Genomic DNA, 20900 nt, shown 5'->3' on the forward strand with positions numbered 1-20900 from the left:
TTGATGATCTTACACTTTGATTCACTGTTATATCTGAAAGTATTCCACTCAAAAAGCACCATTTATGTTGTCTTTACATCTGCTCCCTACTATTTATATGAAGAAATTGTATTTGGATGCTAACAATCTGAATTAATTAACTATATTTAGTTGATTCCCTCCTCAGGCCCTTCGTACTTACTCTTCTCTCTACTTAGGATGATGTTCTTCACCAAAGCTGGTCTTCTTCTCATAATTACCTTCTCTGCTCAGAAGTCACCTCCTTGGGCCTCCCACACATACCCTGTCTGAAGTAGTGGCCCTTTGTCCTCCAGATGGCCTCACACCACTACTGCACTTATTATCTACAATTATCCTGTTACCTTATTTGTTTACTGGTTTAGTGTCCTCTCCCTTTTTCTCCCCCAGCTAAAATATAAGTTCCATGAAGACAGAATAATACCTGGCACATTATAGACCTTCATAAAAGTTTGTTGAATTAATTCACTTCAACTGAATAAATCTGACAAATATAAACTGCAAAGGCATTCTCTAAATTTATTCAAGCACATTTACTTCAAATGCATGACCATTCAACAAATCCTTATCAAGCGCCTAGCACGGAAGGTTGATCAGAATTAAATAAATAAATAATCGCAAAAAGAAATACTCTATGGACCAACAAACTCATCCTGACAAACCTGTTTTACCTGTAGCCAAATTATTCGCATTACAAATGACAGAATGGGTAACCAGAGGAAAAGATACAAAGAAGTCAAACAGTAAAACAGGATAAATATTCTACAAATAGGCCCTTCCTCTGTAAATAATACTAGTTTTCATTCTGGATACAATATCTAAAAGGAAATATCTGTTTATGTAATGTCAGAAAAAGGTCTTCTGATTTTAAAAAAATCAGAACAGCGCTGAAGACCAAGTAATGAATTCCCATTCCATTTCAATCCTAATCCTCCAAACCCTGGGAATTATACCCCATCTGGTATCAAAGATACACTTGTTTTAACAGTGTGCATCTGTTGACTTCAGGCAAATCAGATCTTTAAAAACCTGATACTGAGCAGATTGCAAGTGCTGGACTCTTATCTTTCACCTTTTTTGTATCCCTTTCTAACATTAGCACCGTCAGTACTCCATTAATGCTTTTTGGGTGGAAAACTTTATAAAAACAGTACAGTTTGGCACCACTAAGAAAATTTCCCTTAAAATCACCATTTAGGGATAAAGTTTAATGATTTACTTATTGGTAATACTCTTCAAATTAGCTCACAGAACACCTATAAATGTTTACTGGGTGCTAATCATGCATAAAGTTTTGGCTCAGCTCTTTGAGAGGGACTAAAAATGGATACTACACAATTCTTAAGGAAATAAGACATATACAGCCCTATAGAGTCTACTTCCAAAGTATAGTGAGTAGTCCAGACTGGTTGGAATAGGGATAAAAAAAGGGAAGTAGAAGGAGGTAAGGTTATATAGTTACCATTTAAAATTAATTCTAGGTTATGAAACTTGATGAAAAAGGTGAAGGGATTAAGAAACAAACAAAAAAAACACTCAGACACAGACAACAATATGGTGATTATTGTTGGAAGGGGGATGAGGGGAGACAGAAGAAGGTATGTGGGGAGGGGAGGAAAAAAGAATAAAATAATTCTAACTGAAATAATAGTAGCTACCATTTATTGAGCACCTACTAAATACCATATATTATTCTATATACTTCACTACTTACAACCATTCTATAAGGTAAGTGTCTTCATTTCCCAGATAAACAGGTTCTGGGAGGTTAATTTTTCCCCTCAGATTATAAAACTACGCCATGCTTTAATGAAACTATTAATATACTACAGGGTAGTGATTCTATTGTAAATTCCCAGGATAGTATTTGTCTTTCTGAAACTTGGTACTTCAGATGCTTCTACTCCACTGTTCTCTGCTAAAGTCTGTTAAGAATTTATGAACAGGCTATTCAGTCCGGCCAAGACCACCTCTGTTCCCACAAGTTTCAAGTCCCGCACTTGTTTACATATTTCTCTTTCCATAGAGTGTATGTAAAGATAGAATGGGGAGACAGGGAAAGACAGGCAAAGAGGAGATTTAAAAAAGGACTTGAATAACCTGCTAAACAGTTTGGACTTTATCCTGAAGGCAATGGAGAACCACTGAAGGTTTCTAAACAGTGAAGTGGGTAAACAAAGTGACGGCGGGAGAGGCTAGAGAAAGAAAGAAACTTGGCAAATGACTGAGTAAATTCAGGTTATCAGTGAATAAATTCACAATGGGAATCCCTAGGGAAGTGGAAACAAATACTGAGCAGAGAAATTTGAAAAGCCTTTGCAACCAAAGCTTAGGAATGACTGTTGCCCTTATTTTCATTAGCATGCTTATTCTCCAGCTTATTCTCCAGCTTACTTTTATTATGCTTCTCATTAACCCAAGCAGTTTCATGTCTGAGTCTGTCATTTTTATAATACACCTTCCTTGACCCACTCTGATGAACAGCTTAATAAAGGAGGGATAGCAATACAACCAAAACAGAAAAGAGAGGGAAGAGAGATGGATATCTCACAGGCATCACAAAACACATGTCCAAAAGTAAACTCTTGATTCTCTCTTCCTGTCCCAGTAAATTGTTCAATCATACCAGCCAGTAGCTCAGACCAGATACGTAAGCATCATCCTTATCTCAGTCTTCTCCATTTCCCTTCCCAATAAAATCTATCTGTCAATCCTATAGAGTTTACCTCCAAAATATATTTAGAATCAGCCCAGTTTTCCTCTTCTCTACTGCTGCCATGTTTGTGTAAGCTGCTTTCACTTCTCACTGAACTACAGATCCTTGAATGAGCTCAACAACCTCACCCTGTTCTATTTTTTTCCTTGCCTCTATAGTCTAGTCACACTAGTCAAGTGTTTTCCTGCCTTAAATCATTGGTACATGCCATTTTCTTAGACTGGAACACACCCCATCCCTTGCAACAAGTCTGGTTTCTTCTTATAATTCAAGTTCCAGGTAGAATAAGTCCTCCTCAGGCAATCTTCCTTGACTACCCTAACATCTACAAAACTCTCCCCGTAAGTCACTTCCCCGTCCTCTTTTCCAGAACCTATTTACTTCCTTCTCAGAACTCTCTCAGTGTATACGAACATACTTGTTGTTTACCTGTGTAATATCTGTTTCCCCACTGCACCATCATCTACATTGTAATATCCATGACAGAAAGGCTGTTTCCACAGTATACCTAGTACCTAGCACAGAACTTGTGCCACCTCGCACAGAACCTAGTACTAGCACAGAACCTAGTGCCCAGCACAGAACACTGTAGGTACTCAATAAATATTTGTTCAGTAAATGAATTAATATAAAGAAAAAGAAGAATTTAGGTTTAACAATATCAATTATACCTGTACAGGCTGAAGGTTATACAATTTGATGATAGTTCACAAGAAAAAGATGTTAAGCTCTTGATTGAACATGCTCCAGAGATAAAATTCTAAAATAGCTAACAAACTTTACTGCATTTTTAGATTTATAGGAACCACAGCACTCATTTGACTCGTCAACATATATTTTCTGAGAACATTATTATGTGCTATGCAACATGGTTAGTGGGGCTACAACAGTGAGAAAGACAAACACAGTCCCCGACTTCCTGGGCTTCGCTCTCCATGCAGAAGATCATGGAAAGTAACAATCCCTCAGTTCTCGTTATTTATATTACATCTTAAAACTTACATTCAGTTCTGGACAGTTTATTTAAAAGAAACCAGAATCTGTCTGAAGAAGAAATAAAGGATGGAATTTGAAAGCACATCATAAGATAAATAAGTGAAAGGTATTAGAATGCTTAGCCTAGAAAGAGAATCCAAAGCAGGGACTTGATTGTGGCCCTCACAAATTTCAGGAGTTGCCAAATTCTATGTGATTCCTAAGGGCAGAACTCAGATTAGTCTGTGGAAATTACAGAGACACATTCTTCATCCCAATAAAGTAAAAGAAATTCCAAATAATTCAAGATATCCAATATTTAAGTGGGCTGATTAGGAATAGTGAGCTTATTATCAACGGAAATATTCACTCAGAAGCTGAATAATCATCTGTTATGGATGCCAGAGAAAGGGTTCTTCCATTAAATGGGTCCTTACATTAATTGACCTTTAAGATCCCATCCAATGCTAAGATTTTACAGGAAGGAAAGTAAGGACTAAACCAAAAGAAACAGTAAGCTAGTGATGCAATTGGGTTTTTTCTTTAAGGTTTTATTTTAAATTTTAAAAAATTTATTGCTTAAAAAAGAGAGCAACATTGAAGGAGAGAGAGAGAAACATTGATTTATTGTTCCACTTATTTATGGATTCATTGGTTGATTTTTATATGTGCCCTGACCTGGGATAGAACATGCAACCTTGGCGTATCAGGCAGATGCTACGTGGACAGGGCAAAGCCTTATTTTAAAGTCAGAATTGCCATTTAGGTTACAAGCTGGAGGGGGAAAAATAAAAGAAAAAGGCCCTTTTACTTCTCTAATCAGACAACAAAATCCAGTGGCATTCTTTAAGACATAAAGAAAAAAGAAGTTCAAATACTGAAGTTTCAAAAAGTATGCTAAAGAATAGTTTGTTCCCCAATAAAATCAATCCCCTCAAAACCACAGGAAAGTGTCTTTCCTTTAGAATTAAATCACACAATTAACACTTCTAGAAAAACAGGACAACGACTTACATGGTTTTCAGGTTAAAATGGTAATTTAAAATATACAAGAGTTATTTTGTGATTCCCCTCTATCCTTCCAAAATTATTTGAACCTTAAACTAACTACTCCTTGTGTAGACTTTTAAAGAATACTTGAGATACTGAGTGAATCAGGAATGTCAGCATGAACATGCTGTTTTCAACAAGTTGCTTTTTAATTTAAGTCATTTCTATGGTAACTAACACCATTGAATCAACTCATTCATAGATATTTTAAAATAAACAAACCCTTACTCATCTCCTTCTAGGAAGACCAAATATATATCCATAGAATTCAAGCTTATACTGAGACAATGTCTGGACATAATCTAAAAGTACACCACTCAGGCCCTCCCAGAAGAATACACTACCCCTAAAACGTATAGGCATCACAGAAAGATATGAGATTAAAAAAAATCATTTTCCATAGAACTGAGTTTTACTTCTTTTAAATGTTAGTTTAATCATTCTGAATGGAAACCATTACAAAATGGACTATATGCTTCCTTATTTCATTTTAAAAACCTATCTACACTAAGAAAAGAGAAATATGCAAATTAACCATGCCTCTGCGACGCCCACAATCCAATCAGGAGTGAGTATGCAGATTAACCCAACAAAGATGATGGGTTAATTTGCATACACAGGCACAGAGAAGCCGGGTGGGGCAGGACGCCTGCTATGAGGGGGAGGGGAGGGGTGGAGGGGGCTACAGGAGCAGCGCTCTGGCTGGAGTGGAGAAGACTGAAGGCTCCGGCAGGAGCGAAGGCCTGGTTCCCAGGTGCCAGAGGAAAACTGGTGCCGGCCGCCAGGGGAAGGAAGGCCTATTGCACAAATCTTCGTGCAACAGGCCTCTAGTCCTATATAACAAAAGGGTAATATGCGAATTGACTCTAACAGCAGAACGACCGGGAACGACTGGTCGCTATGACACGTACTGACCACCAGGGGGCAGACACTCAATGCAGGAGCTGCCCCTGGTGGTCAGTGCACTTCCACAGGGGGAGCTCCGCTCAGCCACAAGCCAGGCTGACAGCTTCGAGCACAGCGGCGGTGGTGGGAGCCTCTCCCACCTCCGCGGCAGTGCTAAGGATGTCCGACTGTGGCTTAAGCCCGCTCCCTGGGACATCCCCCAAGGGGTTGGACATCCCCCAAGGGGTCCCAGGCTGCCAGAGGGATGTCTGCCAGCTTAGGACCAATCTCCCTGGGAGTGGGCCTAAGCTGGCAGGTGGACATCCCCCAAGGGCTCCCGGACTGTGAGAGGGTGCAGACCTGGCTGAGGCACCCCCAGCCCAGTGCACGAATTTTCGTGCACTAGGCCTCTAGTAGAACATAATTAAACCTTTATTGATTTAGTCATCATTATGAACCTCAAGTACTATGCAATAATAACGTCCTCAGGGCTACTGAAGTCTGTAGGGACAGTGAGCTCTGTCATGAGAATACCTGAGTACTTTATTTTTTAATTTTTTGTATCAGCCTTTAATAGTTTTCCTGTTTGTCCATTTGCAAAATTAACTCATGTTTCTTGCTGATGTCAAGGTGGCCTGCCAACAAGTAGCTTCCAATATCTCCTCTTCTACTATTGACTAGGAAGCCAATAGCCAAGTGTGTTAAAATTGTGTCTAAAATAAGAGTTAAGGACTAAGAAAGAGTAAAAGACTAAAGCTTCACGTTACTGGAATAACTTCAACTCATGGATTTTATGAAATCTATTTTAGCCCTCCTCCAAATAGATTCCAGAGTATCAGTATCTTTCTTTCATACATGGTACTTGGAGTCAAATACATTTTCCTAAATAATTGAAATCAGAAAAGTTCTTATACGAATTCAATTGTATAACTTAATTCTAAACTGAAAACTGAAGTAAATTCTCTGAATAAAAGCCAAAAATCTTTTCTACCACCTCTCCTGCCTAAAATTGGAACCCCCACTGCACTTTTTTTCCTTTTCCTTTAATTTTCTCTGCCCTTATTATTCTTTAATGACACACTATAGAGTTTTTCCTTACCCCACTAGAAAAATGTAAACTCCATTGAAGCAAAAGATTTTACCTGTCTTGCTCATTGCTTCATATCTGGTACTTAGAATGCTGTACCAATAAATGAGCAAATGAATAAAATAAACTGATCTTAATATGCTTAATGCCCAACAACTATTTTCCTCAAGATAAAAGATGCACATAAGTCATTTGATAAACAGTAAAGAAATTCAGAGTCCAGGCATACTCAAGAATACAAAAGGCTTATTTATATATCGAAGTTATTCAGAGACTTCAGATGTGGATATAGTAACTCCTTTTAAAATAAATTAATGATGGGCAATAATCAATATCAGAAACTTTGTATTACTTTTCTAAAGTTTTTTTTTTAGTAATAAATACTATTTTAAAGAAAAACATTCCATCATAAGGCAAATGCTTTTGTAATTTAATTATAAAACAATTAGCTAAATTTTTGTGTTGCCTAGCCACTTAAGTAAATTAATATGCCAATGCCTTAAAAATGCTCAAGTTTACTCCAAATATTTTCTTGTGTACCTAACAAAGGTAACACTCAAAAGAAATTAGAGTGATGAGAATCAATGCAAATGGCAATGACCTTAGAGTCCCTAAGGGTTCATAGTTCTGGGTCAGATCCCAGGAGTCTGAGTCCAGAGAGAAGTAAGCCTAGCCATTCCTACCTAACTTCTAGGTCATTTTTATTTATATGTGCTCTGAAAAAATAAGATTGTGTTTCAATACTGCCAAGAGGATCATGCACCAAACTAGATGCTAGAAACACTGTTAACTCATTCTATATCTACATCTGACTCATTCTTCTCTTTGATACCGTCTCCAGAATACACCTATTTTTTAAGTAATAATACCCTAAAAGGATTTCTTTCTATCAAGAATTAACTTGAAAAAATTCTTAATAAGTAATTATAAAATGCTTCCCTGAATTATTTAGGTTTCATAAAAATTTTTAAACAGTATAATAAAATTCTCTTTGGAGGCCAATGAGAATCTATATTATAAAAGGCCTGTGGCCCTAACGCCAAAGACGGGCGCGGGTGGGTGGGGCTGTGAGTGTGGGTGGGCAGGGCTGCGCGATTTCGCGCGCTGAGATTCTAGTTACAATATAAAAACAGCTTTTTTTTTCCCCATAATAAACAACAAAATAGTTTTCTTCTTCCTCCTTTGAGGAAAGTAAAAATTAAAGTTATATCATCATTATAAGCAATATAAAAAACCCACTCACTAATTCAAACAAACTCATTCACTAATTTTAAAATATTAATTTTAAAATTAGTGAATGAGTTTGTGTAGACTACCTGTGTGTCTGGTAATAGAATTATTGCCACAAGAACAATATCAGGATATCTACATTTAAAAGAATGAATCTGGACCTGTACCTTATACCATATACAAAATTTAACTCAAAATGCATTAGGTCCTAATATAGAAACTAAAACTATAAAACTCTTAAAAGAAAACATAAATGTAAATATTCATGACCTGGGATGAAGTAAGGGTTTCTTAGATAATGACAGCTAAAGCACAAGTAACCAAGGAGAAAATACATAAGTTAGAGTTCCTCAAAATTTTTTCTTTTACGTTTCCCAAGGGCACCACCAAACAAGTGAAAAGAAATCCTACATAACTTAAGATCTTTATTACTGTTCATAATAATACAAAATCACCAATAAAAAAATGGCAATTCCATATACTTTATTCAAGAAGGCAGGAAGAATGCAGCTCCTGTTTTCTCAAACTCAAAACCTTGGATTCTTCTATTCCCTTTCCTGTACCAAATTAGTTAAATTCAGTCAGTTGCCAAATCCTATTGATTTTACCTCTGCATCTACCTGCTTGTTTCCATTTTTACTGTTCCTGCACTAATTCACTCAAGAATACTACAAATAACCTGCCACTATTTCCAGTTCCTCCTGCTACCAAAGCTATCTTCCTAAAACAGAGATTTAATCATGTCACTCTTTCATTCATTCAAGTAACAAATATAGGGTGTCCTCCCAAAATGAAATTAACACTTTAGCAGCTGACCAGCTCAATTTTGAAAATGAAATGTATTTTAATAAACACTGCCTTTATAATTATTCAAAGTGTGCGTATACATTTTTGGGACACCCTATATTTATTGAGAGATCTAACTTTTAAAGGCTCTATAGTTGCTACAGTATAAAACCCAAACTCCTTTTCCACATCACCTCAGCTTGGCTGTGATTTGCCCTTACCGTTCTCTTTTCCCACCGGTGTCACCTGGAACTACTAAATTTCCTAAATCCACCTGCATTTCCATTGCTTCTGCCCCTTTGCTCTCTGTAATACCCTATGTCTGCATATCCACCTACTGAAATTCTAACCCTCCTTCAAGGCCCAGCCAAAATGCCATGTATTCCACGAAACTTTCTCTAACCCTTCCAGTCATAATTAATCCCTCCATTTAAGTGTCTTTATTTACTTAACATATAGTGCACATTTTTTCAGCTCATTATTTTTAATAGTTGCATAGTATTTTACTTTGTAAATGCCACAGGTTTTATTCAAAGATGGCATACAATTTTTTAAAACATTAATTCTTCTATTTAGAGAAGAAAAGAAAAATAATTCTGCAATCCCTCTGACCAGATAATACCTGTTGACCCTTTTTTAAAAAGTAATACATGCTCCTGGTTAGAAAATTCAAACAAGTACAGAAAGGTTATTTGCTAAAATTATAATAGCAAATTCAACTAGGTAAAGGTAAAGAGAATCAAACCAGAGGAGTGTAAAGAGGGTATGAAGAATTGTGGGAACAGCACAGGTTCACATAATTATAAACATTCATTCAAATTGATATTTTTCCCAAAAACAAAAAGGGCCATTTTTAAAGACCCATTCTTAAAAACAACAGTATATTACAAAAATATTCTTGCACTGGCTGGGTGGCTCAATTGGTTGGAGCGCTATCCCATACACCAAAAGGTGGTGGGTTTGTTTCCCGGTCAGGCACATATTCTTGCTGTGTTTCTGTAAGGCAAATTGAGCATTCTTTTCTCTTTTCTTTTTTTATTTTGGCAGTCTCTCCACAGAGGGAAGGGAAAATGGATTATCCAGAAGCAATCAGTCATTAGCAAAATCAAAGGACATTTCCATGAAGATGTCTAAAAACTATTTTAATGTTCTCTAACTTCCTCTGCATAGTATCCCTCATGGAAAAGGTTTTCGACATATAGTGTGGTTCTATCTGCCAAAACCAAATTTGACAGATGTAAGCCATACATATAGGATACACTGCCTACCCACCTTTAATGCAAAAGCTTCCCCTTTAAAGGTTGACTTACTCCAGATCCAACCACACTTCTACCCATTCTTAGTCTTTCGTAAGCAATGCTTTCTTCATGTCTTGCCTATAGAATTGTTACACTATTTCAAGGCCAAGCTCAAGTTGCAGCTCTTCCAGGAAACTTCCTTAACTCTAGCTCTCCATCATCTCTCTTCCTCTCCGTGAAATTTAGAGAGCTTGTTCATACGACGTTACCCAGCATTTCATTAAATACTTTCTCCAATATTTTATGTGTATTACTAAACTGCAAGCTCCTTGAAGGCAGAGTTTATATCCTAAATGTCTGTATTTCCCACAGTACCTAGTCAGAGGTGTTGCATAGTAGATTCTCAATAAAGAATATTTTAGAAGATTCCTATTGTGAGTTACTTTTATAGTAATGTAAATATTAAACCTTTACATATAATTCTTTAATCATGAAATTCCTCAAGTTTATTTGTGGTTAAATGTTGCATAAAGGCAGTATTAGTAACAATGATTGCAACTCAACACAAAGATTCATCTGTCAAGCAACTTTCCAAGAAATAAATAGCTCAATCCGTGACAGCTCTCTAAATTTCAAGAAAAAGTTCGTGTTCTTAGAGACCTGCAGTATAATAGATCTGCTGAATAAGTGGCAGTTACTTTCAATTCTTAAAAACCAATTTTTCCATACAGCTGTGTTTACTCACACCATGTCTCATTTATACTAGAGGTGTAAAACAGCAAAGCCCGATTCTCTCTCCACTCCTCTATATTTTTCCCTTGCCTTTGTTATTTGCCTTTCTGCAGCTTGCTAGCCAAAGCCATAATTAGCACCCCATGGGGACCTGTATTTTTCTAATAAAGAACAGCCTACAGCACAATGACATGTATACACACACAGCCATGTGTGTTCCTAACAAATTAGGAATATTTTACACATGCAAGCCTTCAATAGCTAAATGAGAGCACTTTACTTGGCAGCTGCAACTGACTCAACACTGACTGCAAATTGATTCATCCTTTCTCTTATTGCACACACAATCCAATTGCAAGAAGGGAAACTACCTAGTTGAGATTGAGTAAAATTATGAATACAGGTTCTAAAGCAGACCTTAGTACATAAACCACATTTGTCAAGGAAATATTTTTTTCACAAATTACTACAAAAGTTGTGGTGTTTACTACATGACAGTTTACTGTGATTTTGGTGTAAAGTCATAGTTTTCAGCCAAATTAATTAGTGCTTCTTAAGACAGTTAGACAGACTGCCTATATATGAAGGCTCTGGATCCTCTTCTACCTTCCCTTCACCATCCAGTCTCCTCAGACTCCCACCCAGCATCACCTTTCACTCAATCTTCTCCACAGCTTATCAATAACCTTGTCAAGCTCCAACCCACACCCTTTCAGTAAATGGAGGAGAGTCAAGTAAAATACATTATCAAATTGAAGAAAAAAACAACTCATTTGTTAAACATTTAATTTACAAGTAAAATTCAAGTAGGAATAAAAGACTTGTCCCTTCCCCACTATAGCAATATGAATGAAAATTCCTTCACTCATGGATAAATATCATTCCAATTGACCTATGTGCTTACATTAGTACGTATTATTACTAGTAACTATAATGATGAACTTACTTCATTTAAAGTAAGGGCCACGGAGGTTGGAGCTATAACAAAGGGTCCAAAAAGTCATATACACCAATATTGCTCACAAACTAAATAATGGTTCTTATATACTACTATTCTTCAAATGTACATAGATGCTGTTATGATTAATAAAATCAAACTACATTTAAAACATTTAATGACTTATAATAGTTTTGTCATGTATTTTGTTAGTTAATAATTACCAAAATTATAGCTACTATCACATGAAGATCCACTAAAATATTTTACCCAAAAAAGAGTCTATATAACTGATGAGACTGATTTGAGACTGAAAATTAAAGATGAATTAAGGTTGAAAATCTCAACCTTAAGGTTGAAAATCACTTCATGAGACTGTGCACCTTGAATTGGAACTGTATATAACTCATGTTTTTGTTGCCAGTAACACACAGGAATTACTGAATAAAGGTGCTTTTACACTAAACTGAACATGGCTTAAACATGGGGAGTCTTAATCTCCCTTCTGCATATTTTTCAAGTTGGCCAAAGATTTTAAAACCCTAAAATATTTAAGCCTGTGAAGGGTAAAGTAGAAATATGTTGTATGAAGTTAGAGCCTCTCCTTAGAAGTTGTTATTAAAGAACAAAAATTTGTATCACGCTAACTGGCATATCTAATCTGTAAGATTCTACTCTAAATGTGATTGAGATGTCATCACTCATCATTGGCTCACACACATAATGGTTAATGAAAAGTTCAGGATCTAACACTACACAGAGGGGTTCCCTGCTTTGAGGTATCCTCAGATCAAATTATTGTCAATCTCCCTTTGGGAAACATTAATCATCTTGAAATAACAGTTATGCTTTGCAGCAAGCAAGAGCATCAATGCTGATTTGTCAAGGATAGGTACCAACAGCTTTGTTTTTTACATTTGCCCTTTTTTAACTATGGCATCTACTGTGACAATAAAAGCACAGTGTAAAACTATGAATCTTCCATAATGTGTGCCTCATTTATAACAATATCAAAAGCCCATAATATTTTAAAATGGAAAAGGAATGAGCATATCTTGGTAAACAGAAAATATAGAGGGATAAATTAAACAATTACAATAGCAGTTCTCAATCTGGGATGCACATCAAAATCATTGTGAAATATGTTAAAAGTACAGATGCCCAGTCCTAGCCGGTGGCTCAGTTGGTTGGAGCATCATCCCATACACCAAAAGGTTGTGGGTTGGATTCCTGGTCAGAGCATATACCTAGGTTGCAGGATCCATCCCAGGTCGGGGTGCATCTCTCTCTCTCTCTCTCTCTTCCTTCCTGCCTCCCTCAAGACTGGTGGTTGTTTTTTTTTAAAGCTCCAAAGAATTCTAATTCAGACTCTTAGATAAACTTGAACTTAAAGGTTCTCAAAGTGTAGTCCCTTTATCAGTAGCATCAACATCACCTGGAAATTTGTTAAAAATGTAAATTCCCAGACTCTCCCCTGAATGAATCAGAAACTCTGGGGATGATGCCCAGCAACCTGTTTTCACAAGACCTCCAAGTTATTGTGATGCATGCTAAAGTTTAAGATCCTCTGCTTTATACCATGGTGTCCACCTCCTCTTTATTAACTCTACAAGATGAGAATGAGATTTAACTAATATAAGTATACTTGAAGAGTTTTTTATTAAAAATTTGTTTTGTCTTAATGAATCATTAAATTAACACTCATGTGACTTTGATTGGAAAATGGTTCAATTTGTCAGTTCTTGGATCAGGCTTCCTTTTTAAACATAAATGTGCCAGGCATTAGATAAGAGATCCAAAGAGAGCATGGCATTTTGTCTATTCTTCCTCTGGTCCTGGGAAGCAGGAGTTTCTCAAGTCAGCTGATTAATTGCAAACCTTGAGATGGAAAAAAACCACATAGTTTTTCTTTTTTCATTTTAAGATTACATGATGTCTAGAATCAACTACCAATTTACAAAAAATACAAAGAACAAAGAAGCCTGTAAAGCCCTACCATGGAACTGACATAGACAAAAATCCAGACAAAGTAGAAGTTCTACAGAATAAATGACCCAATTTCTTCAAAAAACAAAGAATAAGAAAAAGAGAGATATAAAGGATCCTATGGGTTAAAGAAACTGAAGAGATATATCAATCAACTGCAATGGATTCTAACTCAAACAAATTATCAACAAATAAAAAGTGTATTTCAGACTATTGGAAATTTGAACACTAAATGGATATCTGGTATTGAATAATTGCTGCTAATTTTAGGTGCAATAATGGCATTATAATTATGTTTAAAGCATACTTATCTTTAAAGAAATACAAAATTATTACCAGATAAAATAGTATGTCCTGGATTCACTTCAAAATAACACAAGAGGAAGAAAAGCAGGTAGATGACAGAAATGAAATCTGATTGGCTATGAGTTGATAATTGTTAAGGCTGGTGATGAGTACTTGGGATGCATTATCGTATACTGTGAATTATCCTAATACATATGTTTCAAATTATCCAAAATTTTAAAGTTTTAAACTAAATGAAGTTAAAAGAGATTGGCAAAACTGTGAAAGGAACATTTTTTCCGTGTATTGCCTGAAATACTGAAGTCAGGAAAACATTAAAAATAAGACTATTTAGGACTTTTAGAACTTAAAACACAAATCTGAATACTGTACTTTGCAATTTAAAGAAAGAGATGGCTAAAGTACATTCTTGTGAGCTGCTCAGTTTTCTTAAGTATTTTTAATTCTCTAAGAAAATAACCAGTGTTCGGTCCGGACTCAGCTGCCCCAGGCATTAATAAATGGTTATAGTGTGTATACAGATGCTTTCTTCCCGAGGGCCACTCTATCAACTTCTTCCTAAATGGGGTGATGGAGAAACCACAGCTCAGGTCCCACATAAAATCTGTCACAATGTTTCCATGAAAAGGCAAGTAAAAATCTTTATCTTCATCCTGATTTACACAACAAATTTATTTTAAAAATACAAAATTGGCAAAGAGAAAAACTTCAAGACAGCAGCCCTTGTGTGAAAATACTTACCCTCCAAAATATACATAATATACCTAATTGATGATCTTACACCATCATATGGATATAGTATATTTTAAAATATACTATTTTAAGAATATACTAAAGGTAACAGTAGTTATCTTCCTATGGAGGGATGTCTTTCTTTGCCCTTTTCAGGATTTTCCATATTTACTACAATGAGCATCTACCACTTTGATAGCTAGGAAGAAAAAGTGCCCCTCTACTCCAGGGACAGAAGAAAATTTATTTTACCACATCATATAGTAAATTATCTGTCCCATTACACAATTCAATTTGGGCCTATATTATCTTTAATATAGACTATAATTTTGTTTTTCTTCTACCCTTATCCTTGCTTGTATCCCCAATATGAACTAGACATCTTTTTCTCAGCAGCCCTCATCAGTAGGAGACAAGGTCACCTCTGTTTGTTTCTCCATAGGTTTACTTCAAAGGGTAGATAACACTAATCCTCTCTAATAAAATGGTAATATGCAAATTAACCATCACTCCGCTACATAAGCCACGCCCACCAGCCAAGCCACGCCCACCAGCCAATCAGGGCGAGTATGCAAATTAACCCCAATCCAAGATGGCTACAGCCACAGAGAGCAAGGTTTCCCAGGTAACAGAGGAAGCCAAGCTTTCCATAGCCGTTGAAGGCCTAAGCCTCCACTCAAGCTACAAAGTTTCAATTATAGAAGGTAAACAAATTCAAACAAATGGCGGCAGAATGGAGCTTGAGAGAGCAGGCCAGGGTTGCCGGCAGCAACAGGGGAAGCAAAGCTTTCCGCACACCCTGGCCGGGCTCACCCGCTTAAGGCTACAAAGTTTCAATTGTAGAAGGTGAATTAACTGCCACAGAAATGGCTACCACCCCGGAGGGAACAGCAGGCTTGGCTCCGCCCCAGGCTACAAAGTTTCAATTGTAGAAGGAAAATAAATTCCAGATACCAGGGCCTCCACTTGGGTTGCCAGGGGGCGTGGCCGGCCTGCAAACCACCACAGGCCCCTCGCTCAGGCTGCCCCACACCCCAAGGGAACCCCCACCCTTATCTGTGACACCCTTCAGGGCAAACCAGCTGGCCCCCACCCCTGTACCAGGCCTCTATCCTATCTAATAAAAGAGTAATATACAGATTGATCATCACTGCAACACACAATATAGCTGCCCCCATGTGGTCAAAGATCCTGCCCCCATGTGGACACAAGATGGCCACCACAAGATGGCCAGCAGGAGAGGGCAGTTGGGAGGCACCCGGCCTGCAAGGGAGGGCAGTTGTGAGGGACCAGGCCTGCAAGGGAGGGCAGTTGAGAGGGACCAGGCTTGCAAGGGAGGGCAGTTGGAGGTGATCAACCTTGCAGGAGAGGGCAGTTAGGGGTGACCAGGCTGGCAGAGGAGGGAAGTTGGGGCAAACAGGCTGGCAGGGGAGCAGTTAAGCATCAACCAGGCTGGCAGCGGAGTGGTTAGGGGGTGATCAGGCTGGCAGGCAGAAGCGGTTAGGGGCAATCAGGAAGGCAGGCAGGCAGGCAAGCAGTTGGGAGCCAGCAGTCCTGGATTGTGAGAGGGACAGTCGGACATCCCTCCAGGAGTCCCAGATTGGAGAGGGTACAGGCTGGGCTGAGGGACAACCCCCCGCCGTGCACGAATTTCGTGCACCGGGCTTCTAGTCTTTAAATAACTTCCTAGTTTGAAATCTCCCGGTTTCAAGAAATATCCATCAACTAGTATCTTTTTTCTAGACAATGTCTGTCTGCCTAGGCCAAATTCCCTTAGAAATGATCCTCTCATTCAATTTTTTTCTGATTTGTTTCCACTCAATTATTGTACTCCTTTCAGTCTCCTGCTTCAATTCCTCCAACATACATCAAATCACTTAGTTTTTTAGGGTTTTTGTTGTTGTTTTTGTGTGTATGTGTGGTGTGTGTTTTTGTGTGTGTTTTTGTGTGTGTGTGTTTTGTTTTGTTTTCTCAGTCCCTGCCCTATTTCTAAGCACCAATACATTGGGATAATGTAAAAATAAAATTTCATGTGACACAACCTAATGTTCAACCTGATATCAGGTTCAAACATGATTAGTAATTACATGTAGAAGTAGAGGTAGGTTTTTATAAACACGTTTTCTCAACAATTAAAAACCAACAACTATAATATCATCCTTTGTAAATGGAAGAGGTACAACTTTCTTCACTTAGCCTTGATGTAAATGTGCAGAAACTGCTCGGTGCCTATCCAAGATGTCTCTCTCTCTTTTTCTTATTAATAAAATCCCTATATAATTATGGGCAGAATGTGCCCAACTAAAAGGCCACATTTCCCAGCTATCCTTACAGGGAAAGAGTCTGCCAGTGGGCTATAAATGAAAGTCATTGCCCTTTGGCCTTTTACCCTCCCCCCCCCCCCCCACTGTCTTGCCTAGAATGCAGATGCTCACCGGGATATAAGCTGCCATCTTATGACCTTCAGAATGGAAGCCATATGTGAAGGCTGGCAGAACACAATTTAGAATGAAACTAGTTTCTTAATTTCATGAAACTATGGAAGTTTTTTGTTTAATATACATAGATTTTATTCTCTAAAATAGATCTATGACAAACGTTCACATTAAAAAGCATCGCAGTTATATCTAAAACCTGATTATGAGGTTTTAGATATAAAAACTTACCATATTATACTGATTAATGGTCTGGTTCTAAAGTTAAACATGAATCTGACCCTGTTCAGCTAACTTGCTACCTATGTGGCTTCTTGGACACTTAACATCTCCACGCCACAATTCCTTTATTAAACTGTTGATAGTTAGGGTTGTTCTGATTATTAAATTCTAACACTTAGTACCATACCTGGTATTATCTTTAAGGTTGGTCATGTATATTCTATGACCCAGCAATTCTACTCATAAAAATCTACTCTAGAGAAACTATGATGTGCTAATGCATGCCTACATACCCAACACACACACACACACACACACACACACACACACACACACGGAGACATCTCACACATACAAGTAGACATGTGCAAGAATGCAATGTTCATTGCAGCATTGCAATGGCTATCATCAGGAAAATGAGCAAATTAATTGTGAAATAGTTACACAATGAAATATTATACCATAGTAAAAGTGAATCAGCTATAATTACATGCAATAACATAAGCAAAAGTAAATGATATATTTCTAAGGATATATATATAGTAAAATTATCTATGTTATAAAACCCTAATATGCAAATAGACCAAACAGAGGAACAACCGAACAGCCAGTTGCTGTGATGTGCACTGACCACCAGGGGGCATGCACAGAACATGGCAGGTGTCAGCAGCAGGCAGCAGAGCGCAGAACATGGTGGGCATCGGCTGCAGCGGGATGGTGGAGCAGGTGAGTCGGGGCACCAGACCAAGGCGGGGTGCCGGTCACAGTCATTGGGGCAAGCCTCTGGTGGTTACTGAAAATTCTTTGCTTCCACGGGCCACAGTCCCACCCAGTGCTCACACCTACTGCCGGCACTGGCCCCACTTGCACCTGCTGCCGGCACCAGAGCCGCTGCCGGCGCCTGGTGCAGACCCCAATCACTCGGCACTGTCAGCAGGTTCGAGCAGTGGTTTCCAGCCCTGATTGCCCCTCAGGGTTTCTCCACCTCCCCCTGCTCCTGAAGGGAGATCAGGGCCAGCAGCCACCTCTCGCACCCACTGCCAGCGATGGCCCTGCTCGCACCTGCTGCCGGCGACGGAGCCACCGCTCGCACCTGCTGCTGGCACCTGGCGCCAGCCCGGGCCCCAATTGCTCGGCGCTGTCAGGAGGTGTGAGCGGCAGTTGCCAGCCCCGATCGCCCCTCAGGGCTTTCTCCACCTCCCCCTGCTCCTGGGGCTGGCAGCTGCCTCTCAAACCCACTGCCGGCAACGGCCCCACTCGTACCAGCTGCCTGCACCGTGCTCACCCCTGAGGGCTTCTCCACTTCCCCCTGCTCCTGAGGGGTAATCAGGGCAGCAGCCACTGCTCGCACCCGCTACTGGCACCGGCCCCAATCGCTCCATGCCATCAGTGGGTGCAAGAGGGGCCAGCACCGTAGCATGTGGGAGCGGCTGCAATGGGAGCGGGAATGCCGGCAGATAAGAGACCAGGGACCGCGGCAGGAGGGGCCAGGGAGGGGCACGGAGGATGGGCTGAGACCCGCCCCTGTGCCCACTGCAGCCTCACGGCCCACAGCTCCTTTCAAGGTACACAAATTCACGCACTGGGCCCTAGTTTTTAAAATAAATGTAAAATACAACATGCATCGCAGCAATTATCCCGAGGGGAAGGCAGGGAAATGATGGGGAAGGGAAACATTGATAGATTTAATAGTACTGGTAATGTCCTAGTTCTTAAGTTGGATTGTAGGTGTATAGGTATTCCTTTTACTATACTTTCTAAATTACATTTTATGTATTATTTTAATGTATCAAACGTCACATAATAAACATAAAATAGTGTATAAGGATGCTATGCTGATTTAAATAAATAAGAAATTCCATTCTTGCTACACGCAAATAGTTGCTGCTTCATTATCAATAACCAATTCTCACCACATAAACACAAGTAAATATAGTACTGTCCTTAGCAGCTTTCCAAGAACTGTTGATTTGTTTTCTCTCAGAGTACATGTAAAATTTCTCTTAAAGAAATAAAATTTCCACATGATTTGAGACATAAAAAATATAATTTCTACAGTATGAATAGTATGAAAGTTAAGATGTGACAATTTCCACAAGAATGTCTTATAAGGAATCAGGGGAATGTTTAAAAAGAACATGAAAAAAATTGTAATTATTAAATAACTTCAATTTATAGCAAGCCAAAATGCATTTTTGTCATTATACTAAATTGATTAAAACAATTTTGCTGATTAAGAAGAATTAATATGAAATATCCTAAAATTAAACATTAAGATGTCCAACCTATTCTGAGGAATATCTAAAATAACTATATTTTTAATGACATCCAAACACTAAAAGAATCCCTAGTTGTATCTAACAAAAAGAAATCCATTCATCCTTGAGGGATTAAGAGGCCTATTTGAGATTTATAATTAAGAAAAGAATTTAAAGTTACACTTATCCATTAATTTGGCCTTCCCTTTGGTACACACCCACAGCTGTTCCATTCCCATTCCTGAATAATTACTCACCCTCCATCTTCTCACTTTTTGTTTTTCTACTACACTCTGCATATTCTCTCCATACTCAAAATCTTTCCTTTCAGCCATGATGTAGGCTTCCCTACCTCTTTCCTTTTGTATGAGTTTACTTCATTCCACATTAAAAACACAAAACACCTGAGGTAACCATGAGCATTCTGTTTACCCTTATAAATGTCTTGAATATATCAAAGAGCATGAACTAGGCCAGAGAACTCTAGAACAGTCCTTTGAGATTTAAACCAGCTAGATATCTTCTTCATTACTTGATTTTTATTATTCTAAGTTACATGCTGAATACTGGAGAGAGGAAGGAGTGTAGCATGAAATAAAATGCAGTTGCTACCTTAATGAAAGGAAAAGTGGAGTCATTATTGCAAGTAAAATTATAATCAAGTATTAATCAAGTTATAATTATTTATACTTGAAATTTTTAATCTAATGGAAATCAACACACCAAAATAAAAAGTGAGCTCTAAAATATCAAATATCCAAAATTTTCACATCATGCCTAGTTATCCTGAATTGTTAATGTTCATTCACATTTTGCCAATTTCCAATTTAACTGGCTATGGGTAGGTGAGATAGCAGGGGAGATGTCTGTTTTGAATAAGAAGTTAAAATAGATAACTTTAAGGTTCTCCTCAAGCATAAAAGTATTATATACATTAGTAAAAAGCTACAAACATTTATGAAAGGAATAAAATATTACACATTATCAATAACCCAAATCTGCGTCAGCACCATTTTTATTCTGACATTCATTCACAATACCTATTTGAAAGACATTTTAGATGTCAATCTAATTCAGCCAGCCCAATAAGATTGGTATTATTAAAAGCAAATTTATTTTCTAATTTTGTGGTCAAACCTATTTAAGGAACCCCTCTAAAACAGACAATTAAAATGTAAAGATATACTATTCTAACGGTATATTAACATATACTAGTATTCTAACAATAACCTCACAATGCACATCAGTCCAATAACTTTAGCCCATTTTTTAACTTAAAGACAATTTAAAAAAACCCCAGAACATTA

General features: G+C 38.0%; 1 protein-coding gene across 13 annotated transcripts in view; it reads right to left on the bottom strand.

Annotated features, from left to right (window-relative positions):
* EPB41 (erythrocyte membrane protein band 4.1) overlaps positions 1 to 20900 on the bottom strand; it is a 162525-nt gene that overhangs the window by 97720 nt on the left and 43905 nt on the right. The window lies entirely within an intron of this gene.

This window comes from Cnephaeus nilssonii, assembly GCF_951640355.1.
Source record: "Cnephaeus nilssonii genome assembly, chromosome: 7".
Taxonomy (NCBI): domain Eukaryota; kingdom Metazoa; phylum Chordata; class Mammalia; order Chiroptera; family Vespertilionidae; genus Cnephaeus; species Cnephaeus nilssonii.